This window comes from Mustela putorius, unplaced genomic scaffold, assembly GCF_011764305.1.
Source record: "Mustela putorius furo isolate JIRA1106 unplaced genomic scaffold, ASM1176430v1.1 tig00000876_pilon_pilon_pilon, whole genome shotgun sequence".
Taxonomy (NCBI): domain Eukaryota; kingdom Metazoa; phylum Chordata; class Mammalia; order Carnivora; family Mustelidae; genus Mustela; species Mustela putorius.
In genome coordinates this window covers 4,604,116-4,621,964 of record NW_025421506.1, presented here as the reverse complement: position 1 = coordinate 4,621,964, position 17,849 = coordinate 4,604,116, and the positions used below count along the sequence as shown (strand labels likewise).

The window sequence follows — 17,849 nt, the reverse complement described above, 5'->3', positions numbered from 1 at the left end:
GAAGTGTGCATGGCAAGCGTCCCCAGGAGGGAGACGGTGTGATGCACTACCAGGGCCTGGGAAGATTCCAGAGGTCTGAGGAGGACAGGCTGACAAGCACTGGTCTCCTCTTGGATCCTGGGTCAGATCTCCGTTGAGACTCCCTCCCCTGCTTCCTCCCGCCACCTCTGTGAACACAGGCGCGCATGGCAATGTCGGTTAAGTCGCTAGATCTGGGCCTATTTCTTTCAGACCTTGAAGGAAGTCTTACAAGAGTGATAAGATATACATTTGGACACGAGAACAAGCACCTTCTCTGTCATCTCTTCTTTTAGAAATACAGAATAGACTTCCTTCAGCAACTTGGGGCCTTAGACATGGATGCCAAGGAAGAGGCACTGCCTGTAAATCTCTTATCTGTATCCTCGAATAACTTGAAAGTAAAGAGCCATCATCTCTATTCTCGAAGAACTTGAACTATCCTGGCACTGGCTGAACCCAAAGGTCTCCTTGCGTCCATTCACTCTTCTCCCCCCAACTTTCCAGCACCACCATATACGGCTCAGAAAGCAGAGGGGACACTCAAGCTTGAAAAAGATAAATTTCAAACTGAGGGGACCCTGGACCACATAGGTAAGGTCAAAATCATTCCCAAACCTGTTTCCCCAGACAGCACTGAGGCTGAGGAGGTGTCCCCGCCCCCTACCCCAGGGAAACTGGTTACCAGAAGGGGAAAGGGGCTGGGCGGGAGGGTCCTGGAGGCTGGCAGGCTTTCTGGGCCCGGTTTTCTACGGTGGCCTGGGGCCTGAGCCCCCTACCAGGCAATGTGCCCTGCTGAGCTCTGGGGCCCATAATTTCCTGATTGCTTGCAGCTCTGCAAGAAGATATCAAAGCCAGGAAGAAATGGTTTGAAGGCAGACAGAGGGGTGAGAGAGCAGGGAAGGTTGATTGGGGGATGGAGAGAGTCTGGAGGGGATGGAGGGGAAGGGGGGTAGTGGGAAGGGCCTGAGGGCAGGGAGGGTTAGACCCAGGGAGAAGAGAAATCAGAATTAAATGAAAACAGCACTTGTAGCTGGGCCCCCTCCGTAAAGTCCTGCCATGCATGCGTTAACCCTCCAACGATGAAAACAAAATCCAGGGACCTGGTGCCTGCCTGCTGGGGCACATAAAGCTTAGGGGATATAATATCTTCCAGGTGGGTGTGCCCAGGAGCACACAAAGGTGCTTGACAGGTCGTTTAAAACTGACTGTCAAGGTCAAAACAACACCACCTGCAGGTAAAACTAAAATGTCTTCATCCATGCCCTCCTTTGGGCTCTCTGTTGTTGTTTGTTTTAAACCAAGGCACAGTCTGAGCGGCAGACAAGCCTGACAACTGTTCAAACATATGTACGTGCAACTTATTAGCTTGCAAATGGAGGTATCTGGAGGCTAAAAACAGGGGTGGGGGTGGGGGGACCAAGTTAGCTGCCATTTCCGAGGGGGCAAGGGGAGGGGGTGTTGGCTGTGAATGTCTGGGCTGGAGGATGAAGGCCTTCATCCACGGAGCGCGCTCCTGATGCGGTATTTGGAAATGCTGTTTTGCACGGATGGGGCACTGAGCAGAGGCGGTTATTATGAAAGGAAGGGGCCCTTGCCCTTGAGATCTGTTTATTTTGCAATTAACCAGGAGGAAGAGAGGCCCCTTCTGAACCTTCTGCTTGCGGGCCTAAAATTTAAACGCCCACTGCCTGGGCGGAGTATGCTGCCCAAGGAGTACAAGAAAATCCCAGGCTTATGATCTAACTAGCCCTTACATCAAAAAGAAAATATACGTGGATGTAAATTGCCAAATGAAATTGAATCACCTCCACCCCTGTTCAACATAAAAACTCAGACCTAATTAAATCAAAGAATGTTAAAGCTCTAAGACACTCACAGGCAATTCCAAATCAGCCCCTTACTTTTTCAAAGGAGAAAACTGGGCCAGGGAGGAAGACTTGCCTGGGGTCCTGGCCTGTCACTGGGCCCAGCCCTTCAGGAACACATCTTCCTTCAGAGTAACAGATAAGCAAAGAGCATCACCACGGAGCTTCCACACCATCCTCTTTTCTCAATCTGACAGTCTCACCTGAGAGAAGATGGCAGGGTACAGAGTCTGAGAGTCCCCAGGAAGATAGTTAACCTGTTCAGAGGTGCGCCCTCCACAAAGTCACCACCAAACACACTGCCCTCTAACACCTTAGCAAAAGCACGGGCATGGAAGTGTTAACATTGCAGATGCCAAGATCCTGCTGCTCACCCACTGAATCAGAGTCTCCATAGTGGGACACGGGTTCAAGGGATCCTGGGTTCTAGCACATCCATTGGGGTATAAAAAGAGGTAGAAATTCTTAAACTTTTTTCCCCCTCTGGGTGCCCTGGTGGCACAGTTGATTACGTGTCCAACTCTTGGTTTCAGCTCAGGTTGTGATCTTGGGCTCGTGGGATCGAGCCCTGTGTTAGGCTCTGGGCTCAGTGAGGCATCTGCTTGAGATTCTCTCTCTCCCTCTACCCCTTCCGTTCGTGCTCTCTCTCTCTCTCTCTCTCAAAATTGAAATTGAAATTGAATCACCTCCACCCCTGTTCAACATAACATTCAACACGTTCTTTAAAAATACTTTTTCTGGGGCGCCTGGGTGGCTCAGTGGGTTAAGCCGCTGCCTTCGGCTCAGGTCATGATCTCAGGGTCCTGGGATCAAGTCCCGCATCGGGCTCTCTGCTCAGCAGGGAGCCTGCTTCCTTCTCTCTCTCTCTGCCTGCCTCTCAGTGTACTTGTAATTTCTCTCTGTCAAATAAATAAATAAAATCTTTAAAAAAAAAAAAAAAATACTTTTTCTCATCCTTCTAAATTTCTATTTTTGTGTGTATTTTGTAGTGTGCCCAGGAAATTAACACTGTACTAAATGTATACAACTTATGAACACATAGAACTATCTGGAAGGGGTGACTATTCAAAAAAAGATGTATAATCAGAAAAGCATGGGGCCTCCTGCACTGTGGGCCCATCTTCCTCACTGTGATAAATGTAGGTCCTTGCCAGGCCTGACACATGGCGGCCCTTCAAGTAACACTGATACCATGAAAGGTCGGCTGTACAGCAGACTCCAGGCTATTTTGGAATAGAATCATTTCTCAAAGTTTGTTTTAGGGGTTGGTTTCTTCAAGACCATTATGGTCCCATGGAAGCCACACTACCAAGGGGGGGATCCCTGGGCATGGCATACAGAGGAATAGTGCACCTTCTTCTGGCCCTGCCCTCAAAAGGTACACATACACCAGGATATTAAATCAGGATAATAAGGATATTAAAGGCTTTCTTAGAAGTTCTCCAGCAAAGACTCCATTTTAACTGTTTAATCCATTCATTTCCTGAATTAATTAAGCCACAGTTCCTTTTCCCGCATTATTAACATTCCATAAAACTAGTCTTCCTTGGAACCTGCTGCAGAAAACCCCTATTCAGACTAAAGGTTTCCTATTTCCTTTCAGCCACAGAATCATCAGCACTCATCACACCTGCCCACTGAAACGCGTCTACCGAATGAATTCCTGGCTTTGCCTATCCAGCCCTTTCCAACTGCCGGCTTTCCATAGCACGTTCAGAAATGGCACATGTGTGGGAAAAGCCAGAAACTGCAGCTGGCTCACTCTCAGAGTAGGTCCTCAGGGTCTCTTCTCTGAGGAGACCAACTCAAAAATAAGGATCTGCCAACGACAGTCCCCACAACTCATCAAGCTGGCTTCTGGGGAGCAAAGGCCGGGAGTGGGTCCCCAGGATCACAAGAGCACCACCCTCTCCTCCTCACCACCCCAAGTCCTGGCTGGGGAGCCGTAGTATCATTCACACTCTCCTGAAAGGGAATTCTAAGATTTCCATTTTATGCTGAGAAGGGGAGGTGGTTATTTTCAGCAAGCTAACTGGGAAAGCGAAGGGCAGATTTGGCATTCTGTCTTCCCGGAACAATGTCTAGACTTTCTGAGGAGTCACCTCTATAAATAGCATGGTTAGTTAACCAAGAAATAGAACATGTTCTCCTCTGAGCTCCACTCAGGTTAAATCAGGGTGAACTTTTGCATTATACCTGCAAATCCCACAAAGTAATCAATTTCTTAAAAAGTAATCCATTTTTTTAAGGCACGCTTCCTCACATCTACGGCCTTTTAAGGTGAACATTACTTTTTAACAAAATGTAGCTGCTACCCTCTTCCAGTTACATTTCAGAGGTGGGGTCAAGTGACAAGGCAATTTCTCACCCACTTGATGCCCACAGGCCTCTGTGGCTCAGATGTCAGGGGGTTCCAGGTACATATGGGCTGTGATACAACAGAGGCAATGTTTCCACCGAGCAGAGCTATTCATACACTGTACCTTGCTTGAGGACTGTTTCCAGAGTTGGCGTTTTCCCCCAAAGGAGTCTAGGCTTCAAAGAAATACGTACACAGCTCGGTGCCCACGTATATATATAACACGGTCCAGAAGCTGGTAGCATTTTCTCCCTCTGCGTAGTGGCCTGAAGAGTGAGAACGCACAAGATTGGGAATATTCCAATTCAGGCAACTTTGCGCATTGAATTCCATTGTTCTTTCTCACCCACAGAGTGGATGTTCTACTCAGTAATAATGCTTCTGTGGAGAAGTAAGTGGGAGGGGGGAAAATAAAAGGCTTTTCTTTGCAATGGAAAAAGGGAAAGGTAGTGCGTGCCGACTGGCCATCTCGGGCTCAAGGGCTGGAAGAGATTAGGGGCCTATGGAGAGAAGAAGATTACAAATGTAGGCAGAGGGATGATTGCTTCAGGAAGGCCTTTCAAAGGCCTGACAACTTCTCTTGAAGGATGGCCCCAGCAGTGTTCTCTGAAGGTAGGACTGTCAGTCTATGTGTGTGGAGAACAGTTCAAAGAAAACAAAACACTTAAGCATAATCTTTCAGAGCGTGAGGAATCATGGCGTAATGACGATAAAATGCTACTTCTGGGTCTGACAAGCAGCACAGCTGTTAGATGGCAAGAAGAAGATTCTGGCTAAGCCAAAAGCTGTGAGTTCACTCTGCTGTTGTTCCAACAGAATAGAGAGGGAGACGGAGCCTGGCCCCAGCATATTCATGTGATCCAAGAATTTGCCTGGTACCCAGATTCTGTGGCTGCCTCATGCTGAGCCCGTGGTGAATGCTGATCTTCATGTAGACTCCATGACACTATGATTTCCATGGACAGACCCTGAAGTAAACACATAAACCTCAGAGAGGGTTACAGAAAACATTCGCTTGGGCGCCTGGGTGGCTCAGTGGGTTAAAGCCTCTGCCTTCGGCTCAGGTCATGATCTCAGGGTCCTGGGATCGAGTCCCGCATCAGGTTCTCTGCTCAGCGGGGAGCCTGCTTCCTCCTCTCTCTCTCTCTCTGCCTGCCTCTCTGCCTACTTGTGATCTCTCTCTGGCAAATAAATAAATAAAATCTTTAAAAAAAAAAAAAAGAAAAGAAAACATTCGCTTAAGTCTGAACCCCAGATACCAACAGCCATCCCAGGATGAGGCCCTTCTACATCTTTCTCTGTGTTGCTGGCTCTACATGACATAGGGACATCATAGACCCTCCTGCCCCTGCACCACAAAGAATGGATCATACGTCCACCTTCGCCCTACCTGCCTCGCTCAGTATAAACTGGTATTGTCAAAACTAAAGCCAGGGACTCTCAGGGTCCCAGAAGAAGGTGACCTTAGGAATAGCAGTTTCTGGTAAAGAAAGAAAAACACGGAGGAGTCAAGATGGCGGAGAAGTAGCAAGCTGAGACTGCTTCAGCTAGCCGGAGATCAGCTAGATAGCTTATCTAAAGATTGCAAACACCTGAAAATCCATCGGCAGATCGAAGAGAAGAAGAACAGCAATTCTGGAAACGGAAAATCAACCACTTTCTGAAAGGTAGGACCGGCGGAGAAGTGAATCCAAAGCGACGGGAAGATAGACCCCGGGGGGAGGGGCCGGCTCCCGGCAAGCGGCGGAGCAACCGCGCACAAAATCAGGACTTTTAAAAGTCTGTTCCGCTGAGGGACATCGCTCCAGAGGCTAAACCGGGGCGAAGCCCACGCGGGGTCAGCGTGGCCTCAGGTCCCGCAGGGTCACAGAAGGATCGGGGGTGTCTGAGTGTCGCAGAGCTTGCGGGTATTGGAACGGGAAAGCCGGCTACAGAGACAGAGCTGACAGTAAGCTCGCAGCTCCGTGTTACCTTGAACCGGTCGCAGGCTCGGTGAGCTCGGAGCGCGGCCGGAGGTCAGGCAGACGGGAGTGACTGGGCGCTGTTCTCTGAGGGCGCACTGAGGAGTGGGGCCCTGGGCTCTCGGCTCCTCCGGGCCGGAGACCAGGAGGCCGCCATTTGTATTCCCGTCCTCCGGAACTCTACGGAAAGCGCTCAGGGAACAAAAGCTCCTGAAGCAAACCCGAGCGGATTACTCACCCCGGCCCCGGGTAAGGGCGGTGTAATTCCGCCTGGGGCAAAGACACTTGAGAATCACTACAACAGGCCCCTCCCCCAGAAGATCAACAAGAAATCCAGCCGAAACCAAGTTCACCTACCAAGGAGTGCGGTTTCAATACCAAGGAGAGCAGCAGAATTCCAGAGGAGGAGAAAGCCAAGCACGGAACTCATGGCTTTTTTCCTGTGATTTTTTTTAGTCTTGCAGTTAATTTAATTTTTTCGTTTTCATTTTTTTTTTCTTTTTTTTTTTTTCTCGCCTTCGGGTAAAATTTTTTTTTTTTAACTGTTACCTTTTTCTTTTTTAACGATTTTTTACTAGTTTATCTAATATATATATATATATATATATTTTTTTTTTTTTTTACATTTTTCTTAGGTGTTTTCTTTTTTTAAAATTCTTTTCTTTTCTTTTCTTTTTTTTTTTTTTTTCTTTTTTTTTCTCTCTTCCTTTTTGAACCTCTTTTTATCCCCTTTCTCCCCACTCACGATTTTGGATCTCTTCTAATTTGGTTAAAGCATATTTTCCTGGGGTTGTTGCCACCCTTTTAGTATTTTACTTGCCCCTTCATTTACGCTTATCTGGACAAAATGACAAGACGTAAAAATTCAACACAAAAAAAAGAACAAGAGGCAGTACCGAAGGCTAGGGACCTAATCAATACAGACATCGGTAATATGTCAGATCTAGAGTTCAGAATGACAATTCTCAAGGTTCTAGCCGGGCTCGAAAAAGGCATGGAAGATATTAGAGAAACCCTCTCGAGAGATCTAAAAGCCCTTTCTGGAGAAATAAAAGAACTAAAATCTAACCAAGTTGAAATCAAAAAAGCTATTAATGAGGTGCAATCAAAAATGGAGGCTCTCACTGCTAGGATAAATGAGGCAGAAGAAAGAATTAGTGATATAGAAGACCAAATGACAGAGAATAAAGAAGCTGATCAAAAGAGGGACAAACAGCTACTGGACCCACGAGGGGAGAATTCGAGAGATAAGTGACACCATAAGACGAAACAACATTAGAATAATTGGGATTCCAGAAGAAGAAGAAAGTGAGAGGGGAGCAGAAGGTATACTGGAGAGAATTATTGGGGAGAATTTCCCCAATATGGCAAAGGGAACGAGCATCAAAATTCAGGAGGTTCAGAGAATGCCCCTCAAAATCAATAAGAATAGGCCCACACACCCGTCACCTAATAGTAAAAAATTTACAAGTCTCAATGACAAAGAGAAAATCCTGAAAGCAGCCCGGGAAAAAGAAGTCTGTAACATACAATGGTAAAAATATTAGATTGGCAGCTGACTTATCCACAGAGACCTGGCAGGCCAGAAAGAGCTGGCATGATATTTTCAGAGCACTAAACGAGAAAAAAAAACATGCAGCCAAGAATACTATATCCAGCTAGGCTATCATTGAAAATAGAAGGAGAGATTAAAAGCTTCCAGGACAAACAACAACTGAAAGAATTTGCAAATACCAAACCAGCTCTACAGGAAATCTTGAAAGGGGTCCTCTAAGCAAAGAGAGAGCCTACAAGTGGTAGATCAGAAAGGAACAGAGACCATATACAGTAACAGTCACCTTACAGGCAATACAATGGCACTAAATTCATATCTCTCAATAGTTACCCTGAATGTGAATGGGCTAAATGCCCCTGTCAAAAGACACAGGGTATCAGAATGGATAAAAAAACAAAACCCATCTATATGTTGCCTCCAAGAAACACATTTTAAGCCCGAAGACACCTCCAGATTTAAAGTGAGGGGGTGGAAAAGAATTTACCATGCTAATGGACATCAGAAGAAAGCAGGAGTGGCAATCCTTATATCAGATCAATTAGATTTTAAGCCAAAGACTATAATAAGAGATGAGGAAGGACACTATATCATACTCAAAGGGTCTGTCCAACAAGAAGATTTAACAATTTTAAATATCTATGCCCCCAATGTGGGAGCAGCCAACTATATAAACCAATTAATAACAAAATCAAAGAAACACATCAACAATAATACAATGATAGTAGGGGACTTTAACACTCCCCTCACTGAAATGGACAGGTCATCCAAGCAAAAGATCAGCAAGGATATAAAGGCCTTAAATGACACACTGGACCAGATGGACATCACAGATATATTCAGAATATTTCATCCCAAAGCAACAGAATACACATTCTTCTCTAGTGCACATGGAACATTCTCCAGAAAGATCACATCCTCGGTCCTAAATCAGGACTCAACCGGTATCAAAAGATTGGGATCATTCCCTGCATATTTTCAGACCACAATGCTCTAAAGCTAGAACTCAACCACAAAAGGAAGTTTGGAAAGAACCCAAATACATGGAGACTAAACAGTATCCTTCTAAAGAATGAATGGGTCAACCGGGAAATTAAAGAAGAATTGAAAAAAATCATGGAAACAAATGATAATGAAAACACAACGGTTCAAAATCTGTGGGACACAACAAAGGCAGTCCTGAGAGGAAAATATATAGCGGTACAAGCCTTTCTCAAGAAACAAGAAAGGTCTCAGGTACACAACCTAACCCTACACCTCAAGGAGCTGGAGAAAGAACAAGAAAGAAACCCTAAGCCCAGCAGGAGAAGAGAAATCGTAAAGATCAGAGCAGAAATCAATGAAATAGAAACCAAAAAAACAATAGAACAAATCAACGAAACTAGGAGCTGGTTCTTTGAAAGAATTAATAAAATTGATAAACCCCTGGCCCGACTTATCAAAAAGAAAAGAGAAAGGACCCAAATAAATAAAATCATGAATGAAAGAGGAGAGATCACAACTAACACCAAAGAAATACAAACTATTATAAGAACATACTATGAGCAACTCTACGGCAATAAATTTGACAATCTGGAAGAAATGGATGCATTCCTAGAAACATATAAACTACCACAACTGAACCAGGAAGAAATAGAAAGCCTGAACAGACCCATAACCAGTAAGGAGATTGAAACAGTCATTAAAAATCTCCAAACAAACAAAAGCCCAGGGCCAGACGGCTTCCCGGGGGAATTCTACCAAACATTTAAAGAAGAACTAATTCCTATTCTCCTGAAACTGTTCCAAAAAATAGAAATGGAAGGAAAACTTCCAAACTCATTTTATGAGGCCAGCATCACCTTGATCCCAAAACCAGACAAGGATCCCACCAAAAAAAGAGAGCTATAGACCGATATCCTTGATGAACACAGATGCGAAAATACTCAACAAAATACTAGCCAATAGGATTCAACAGTACATTAAAAAGATTATTCACCACGACCAAGTGGGATTTATTCCAGGGCTGCAAGGTTGGTTCAACATCCGCAAATCAGTCAATGTGATACAACACATCAATAAAAGTAAGAACAAGAACCATATGATACTCTCAATAGATGCTGAAAAAGCATTTGACAAAGTACAACATCCCTTCCTGATCAAAACTCTTCAAAGTGTAGGGATAGAGGGCACATACCTCAATATCATCAAAGCCATCTATGAAAAACCCACCGCAAATATCATTCTCAATGGAGAAAAACTGAAAGCTTTTCCGCTAAGGTCAGGAACACGGCAGGGATGTCCATTATCACCACTGCTATTCAACATCGTACTAGAGGTCCTAGCCTCAGCAATCAGACAACAAAAGGAAATTAAAGGCATCCAAATCGGCAAAGAAGAAGTCAAATTATCACTCTTCGCAGATGATATGATACTATATGTGGAAAACCCAAAAGACTCCACTCCAAAACTGCTAGAACTTATACAGGAATTCAGTAAAGTGTCAGGATATAAAATCAATGCACAGAAATCAGTTGCATTTCTCTACACCAACAGCAAGACAGAAGAAAGAGATATTAAGGAGTCAATCCCATTTACAATTGCATCCAAAACCATAAGATACCTAGGAATAAACCTAACCAAAGAGACACAGAATCTATACTCAGAAAACTATAAAGTACTCATGAAAGAAATTGAGGATGACACAAAGAAATGGAAAAATGTTCCATGCTCCTGGATTGGAAGAATAAATATTGTGAAAATGTCTATGCTACCTAAAGCAATCTACACATTTAATGCAATTCCTATCAAAGTACCATCCATCTTTTTCAAAGAAATGGAACAAATAATTCTAAAATTTATATGGAACCAGAAAAGACCTCGAATAGCCAAAGGGATATTGAAAAAGAAAGCCAACATTGGTGGCATCACAATTCCGGACTTCAGGCTCTATTACAAAGCTGTCATCATCAAGACAGCATGGTACTGGCACAAAAACAGACACATAGATCAATGGAACAGAATAGAGAGCCCAGAAATAGACCCTCAAATCTATGGTCAACTAATCTTCGACAAAGCAGGAAAGAATGTCCAATGGAAAAAAGACAGCCTTTTCAATAAATGGTGCTGGGAAAATTGGACAGCCACATGCAGAAAAATGAAATTGGACCATTTCCTTACACCACACACAAAAATAGACTCAAAATGGATGAAGGACCTCAATGTACGAAAGGAATCCATCAAAATCCTTGAGGAGAACACGGGCAGCAACCTCTTCGACCTCTGCCGCAGCAACATCTTCCTAGGAACAACGCAAAAGGCAAGGGAAGCAAGGGCAAAAATGAACTATTGGGATTTCATCAAGATCAAAAGCTTTTGCACAGCAAAGGAAACAGTTAACAAAATCAAAAGACAACTGACAGAATGGGAGAAGATATTTGCAAACGACATATCAGATAAAGGACTAGTGTCCAGAATCTATAAAGAACTTAGCAAACTCAACACCCAAAGAACAAATAATCCAATCAAGAAATGGGCAGAAGACATGAACAGACATTTCTGCAAAGAAGACATCCAGATGGCCAACAGACACATGAAAAAGTGCTCCATATCACTCGGCATCAGGGAAATACAAATCAAAACCACAATGAGATATCACCTCACACCAGTCAGAATGGCTAAAATCAACAAGTCAGGAAATGACAGATGCTGGCGAGGATGCGGAGAAAGGGGAACCCTCCTACACTGTTGGTGGGAATGCAAGCTGGTGCAACCACTCTGGAAAACAGCATGGAGGTTCCTCAAAATGTTGAAAATAGAACTGCCCTATGACCCAGCAATTGCACTATTGGGTATTTACCCTAAAGATACAAATGTAGTGATCCAAAGGGACACATGCACCCGAATGTTTATAGCAGCAATGTCCACAATAGCCAAACTATGGAAAGAACCTAGATGTCCATCAACAGATGAATGGATCAAGAAGATGTGGTATATATACACAATGGAATACTATGCAGCCATCAAAAGAAATGAAATCTTGCCATTTGCAACAACATGGATGGAACTAGAGCGTATCATGCTTAGCGAAATAAGTCAAGCAGAGAAAGACAACTATCATATGATCTCCCTGATATGAGGAAGTGGTGATGCAACATGGAGGCTTAAGTGGGTAGAAGAATAAATGAAACAAGATGGGATTGGGAGGGAGACAAACCATAAGTGACTCTTAATCTCACAACAAACTGAGGGTTGCCGGGGGGAGGGGGTTTGGGAGAAGGGGGTGGGATTATGGACATTGGGGAGGGTATGTGATTTGGTGAGTGCTGTGAAGTGTGTAAACCTGGTGATTCACAGACCTGTACCCCTGGGGATAAAAATATATGTTTATAAAAAAAAAAAAAAAAAAAAAAAAAAAAAAAAAAAAAAAAAAAAAAAAAAAAAAAGAAAGAAAAACACAAGGACCTTCTCTATAAGATAAAGACACACGAGAACCTTCTCTGTAAGATAGGAGGGAAATAAAAGTCAGATAATTTTCCCAAGAAGAAAAATAGAGACCAAAACCAAAATGGAGACATGAACCCAAACAAAGTGACAAAGGGGATGCTTGTGAGTTCAGCCTCCCGGTATGGCCCTCACTACTCCCCCACGTGTTCATCACTACAGCAGTGGCAGGGGTGCCAGTAAACAAAGAACAAGAATCTTGCAGGAAAAAGAAAAGGGTGGTATGAGCTGCTTTCTATCATTCACACCCACCTACTTGAAAAACACAAGAGAATTACTCTCGAAAACAGCAGAACGAAATGCCCCTTCAAAATATTTCTGAAAACAATCCATTCGGAAAGAAATTTAAGAATTTGGGAGTTTGAGAGACAAAGAGCAATCACAAAGAAACAAAACCCACACGTAGACAACTCCCCACCCCCACCCCAAATCCTTAGCACGTCAGAGAGAGGAGAGCTGGCAACTCTTGGAAAGAGAAAGGTACACTTGTTCATGGCTCAAATCAGATTCCCAAAGGAGAGAATCACTATGGTTGCATCCTGCATTGAAACCATGAAGTCACAGGCCCCCGAAAGTAAAGGACTGTTTAAAAATATGGCATTTTCAGTCTGTTGGGGGGTGGGGAGACAAAAACTTCACGTAGAAGCCAACAAAGAACAAGCACAGAAAAATTCCCAAAGCTGTGAAACCTTACTACTTAAGATAATGACAGAAATTTATGACTGCTTCCTTTCCCGGCAGAAAGGAGCACAATTAGAAGGCTGCAAACAACAGGCCTTTTGTACCAGCATGTTATGTTTTGCTTATTCTATTACACATTGGCTGGGAGATAAGAATAAACAGGACAACACCCTGTCTAACCCCAGGAGGAGGGGGCGGAGGGAAAGCTGGTGACGGTCATTCTTGGGCGTGTATGTGCACACCGTTCATTCCCAAATTGAGGTACTTGAGAAAATTGTGCCTACAACAGTCAGGAACTAGTCTAAGCACCCAGAAGCCTTTTATTGCACAATCACATCTTTTAGAACAAGCCACGTATAATAGGGAGCTTCACAGTCTTTCGTTGCTGCGAAGCCCAATGAAGGTACTTAAGTAATTGATGATTATTTCTCTCTGCTCCCTATCAATCCTATTTGTGCTCAGTCTTTGAGAAACTTAAAAATTAGAATGAGCAATCATAGAAACACTGCCTCCCTCCCCATGACCCGCCATGTCAGAAAAGCTGGGAAGGAATCCTTCAGCTGCTAGCGGGGAAGGAAAACATGGAGCCCTGGGCCTGCTTTCTCCCTGCTCCCCAAATGGAGAGCTGCTGGTCCTTGCGCACCAGGAGCTCTGAGGCTCCTGCAGTGGCGAATTCTGCTCAAGGACAGCAGTTGCTAAGCCAAGGCAGGTTCTCACCAGCCAAACACAAGATGGTATGGCACTGCTGGTCCTCTAACTGAGAAAAGACTTGGCCTCTCTTGCGACCCTCTCCCCATAACACCTGATGGCCTGGAACCACCAATCCTCGCTCAACCGCTGCCATGTCTCACTCTCCTCGTACTGGTGCACAGGTGGTTCGGTGACTTAAGACCTGAGGGACTGTGGGACCTCCTGGCACCCAAAATTGGGAGTGTAAGGAAGGAACTAAGAAAAGTCACTCTAAAAGCTCGTTGCCCTCCAGCCACGCTGCCCTTCTTTCTGCTCCTCCAGCCCATCTCAGGGGTTCCCACTTAGAGGCCTTTGGACCTGAACTCCCTCAGCCTGGGTTTTCTTTTCCCCCAGATTGTTAATGAGGCTGGCTCCTTTCTGTTCTTCAAGTCTCACGGTACCTGCCACTCTTTAAAGAAGCCTTTGCCCGCCACCACCCCAGACCCTAACAACCACTCTGTCACTGACTTGGTTTTTATTGTTCAAAGCATACATCTTAGTTCCTGATTTTAAAGTACACAATTCTCTCCCCTGACTAGTACTAAGTTCCGTGATGACAGAGATCGCATCAATCTTGTTCTCCCCTGCAGACTCGGCATCTTAAATCCTACCTGGCACACACAGTATGGGCTTAATAGAAATTTACTGGACGGATGAATAGATGAATAAATAAACAAACAATGAACAGACGAACAAGACAATCTGGTATGAAACCAGTGGAAAAACGAGTCAAAGCAGAACTGTCACCTAATGTCTGCCACGCTGCCACTTTTTTTTTCCCCCACAATTTTTCAATTGTGAAAATTGTGAAGCTACTGATGAATGGTAGAGTTGGGAAGTAGAGTCACAGAAAACACAGCTTTTTTTTTAGTCAATGCTCTAGACATAAAACCGCTCTGAAATGATTTGCAGGAGATTCTTGAAATTCAAACAGAGGAAGGGAAAAAAAACCAATGTATTTGGATGTCAGCAAGGTAGTTCTGCCAACCTAATTATGCCCCGTGACATGTAATTGTGAGCTGCTGAAAGACAAATGGTGAAGCAAAGCATTTATTATAAACACGAAAGAGGTAAGACTGAGGTGTTAATTTTTAAGCAACTGTCATAAATCTGGTTCCAGGATATTATTCCATTAACATTATTATTATTATAACAAAGAACGTAAGCATGATGATGAGCTCCTTTCATGTATTTCTCAATACCTGGGAAATGAGGCTCACTCATCCATCCCTAGCTGAGACACCTGAGAAACTACGAGAACACAATGAAAATGGAAGAATGCTGATTATATCAACATGAAGAGAGTGTGTCTATATGTTCTGGAGATTCACATAAAATGCATTCATATCTTTGGCTAGACACCATATTACTCAATTGAAAAAAGGTACACTCCACAGCTCCTTATATGGCAGACTCGGCCTCCATGGAAGGTACAAACAAAACGAAACAAAAACAAAGAGCCTACATGCACTAAATGAGAAAATTACAGACTAGAACTAGTCGGTAGTGTCTTAAAGGCAAACTAGGGATTTTTTTCAGAATCAGAACAGAATGAAAGTATCTCTACCCTGGAACAGTGACTAAAAAAAGGAAGGGTGAGGTTGATAAGTCGATCCTCTTATACAAAAAGGTGACCAAAAAACAACATGCAGTCTTGAAAGATAGTCTAGTTACTATTATGTTGGAAAAGCATTCCAAGTTCTAAAACGCTGTCTTTTTGTCATTTACCTGCTGATAAACTGATTGGTCATTATCATACATTCAAATTATACAAGTGTGTTTCTCGCCACTCTATTGAAATATCAGAATCGGGCTCCAAAGAGAGAGGAGAGTTTTATGCTTAGCCATACAAACTCTGATGTGTAATATTTAAAACACAGTGAGATCTTTATGGATGTCATCCAAAAATTTAAAAAATTCTTCAAAATGGTCACTAACAATTTACCCACTTTAGTTGATGTGGGAATGTTTAATGCCATTCACCGAAAATGAATACTACACTGGTATAAAATGGTATTCATTATGATTAAGACCTAATCACTAAAGAAGTCCAGAGGTATGGAATTTATGATCTTGCATACATGTTTACAAAATGTGTACTCGGCAAAAAACCATTTAATCTACCAAGAAATCCTTTGATCTCTAGTGCATTACAATGAACAAAAACAATGACAAGTTTCAGTACGGAGGTCTTTTGGGATGGCTCCTACTAGACTTGGGATTTTTCTGTTCCTGTTTAGGGGACAGAGCTGACCTATAAGACTGTCATTTTTTGTTCCAGCTTTGCTTTTACAGAGCCCTAAGCAAAACCCTGACCATAAATAAGGCAGCAGGGCCCCGGGAGCCAGCTGAGTCATAAACCCCACTCAATCGCATGTGGCTCAAGGTGTTGGGATCCCTAGAGAGTCAAGCCAAGCAAGTGGAATCAATTTAGGCCCCAGTTAGGAAAAACAGAGTGCTTCTCCCCTCCCCCGACAGTCCCCCCTCTGCAGAGGAAGATACCACAATCCCCCTCCGCAGCTCAAATATGGGGAACAGTAACTAAGCCCAGGAAAACATCTAGACCAGGGCAGACTACTCCACAGTCTAAAATGGAAGAAAAAAATGGGAGGAAAATGATATTTGACAACCAACCACAAATTTTTAAATGTACGGTTCTTCTGTTTTTAAGCATAAAAGCAGTCTTGTTGCTGCTGAGTTATTATCACCATATTTTCTGACATTGGTGCCCAGTACCATTTGGCCTTAGGGTTCTTAGGCTTCTTACTTTCAAAATACAGAGTTAAGCATGTTTAAGTCACTTTAAATATCCCAAAAAGCAGCAAACCCACTGCCTACCTGCTTGGGCACGCAAAGCTGCAAAGAGAGGCTTTGCAGAATGGCCCGCAGGTCAACAAATTCTGGTTTTGGCAGACTGCTCTTGGGAAGGAGCTACAGAAAATGAGGTCCTCTGTATGAAAAATACTCTGCCTCTGGTTCCCTCAGGTCAGAACTTAGAACTCTTAGTAAACATGCCCTGAAAAACTGCGACTCTCATCAAGTGTTAAAAACTCCCAAATAAACACAGCCCCTCAAAACTGGGTACAAATGAGAAACATTTAATGAACAACCCTTTCTTCGCCAATAATTCTGCTTAAATTAAGTCCAGCAGACTCTTCAAAGGGACCAAAGAAGCCCCCTTGTTAAGACAGATTCTATTTATAGACATCCCAAACAATACTGATGCACATTACCAAATATATATAATTATCTTAGTTTCTACATTCCCATTATCTTCATAAATACAGGATAAAAATCAGCCTAAATGACTTTCTCAGACCTCCTCAAGGATTAAGAATAGCCAGCCAGCTTTAAAAAGTATACATATGTAGTAAAGATCAAAAGCAAATGTTCTGGTCAGTTCTTTTCTACGCATGGGTTTTACGAAGAATGTATGCAGTTTTCAGGGAAAACACCACAAATGACAGCTGTTCAAACGCATGGAAATTAATTGGCAGCAGGAATTTCCTTGACTAATAGGGAAAAACTTAAAGTCACATGCTTTGATGAGCCTATTTTTCCTATCCTTAGTAAAGCATATTCGCTGTTAATGATTAAGATTTTCAAACAGAAATATAACTGAGTAAAATCCTGAGTACATAACAAGTAAAATGCTGAGGGGAAATGCAGGTATCTATTACTGAATGAAAAACAGCATTAATGAATGAGTTTTAGATGAAAATAATATAAAGGGGAAGGTTCAACTTGCATGTCTTAATCTTCCATGAGAGCAAAACTGAGATAACAGTAAGACTAATGCATTTATTATATTAAATAATAGTAATAAGACAAGTGACTCCTCTCACCTCCCCCCCCTCCCCCCCCAGTAAGCCATCTGCTTTGAGCTGTTTTTCCAGCAGTGGTGATGGATTTACACTGATCCATCCACAGTCTCTCTGACACAGGGGCTCTCAAGTCATTGCCCTTGTGACCAATGGCGAGAATGGATGAGACAGCTGGTCAGGATTAGGTGAGCTGCCTGTGGCCCTGGAACTAAGTTGTGTGCTCTGCCCAGCTATGACCTTGGGCTCGTTAGCATTATGCTCTCACCACCTAAGCTAACCAGCCACTCATCAGCCACGATCCAACATACTTCACTCTGCGGGCACAATGTGTTTTTAATCCGGGCAACAACACGAGCTTTTTATTTTCAAGGCAGT

General features: G+C 43.4%; 1 protein-coding gene across 12 annotated transcripts in view; it reads right to left on the bottom strand.

Annotated features, from left to right (window-relative positions):
- The window catches only part of AOPEP (aminopeptidase O (putative)), a 339,093-nt gene that overhangs the window by 244,675 nt on the left and 76,569 nt on the right, over window positions 1-17,849 (bottom strand). The window lies entirely within an intron of this gene.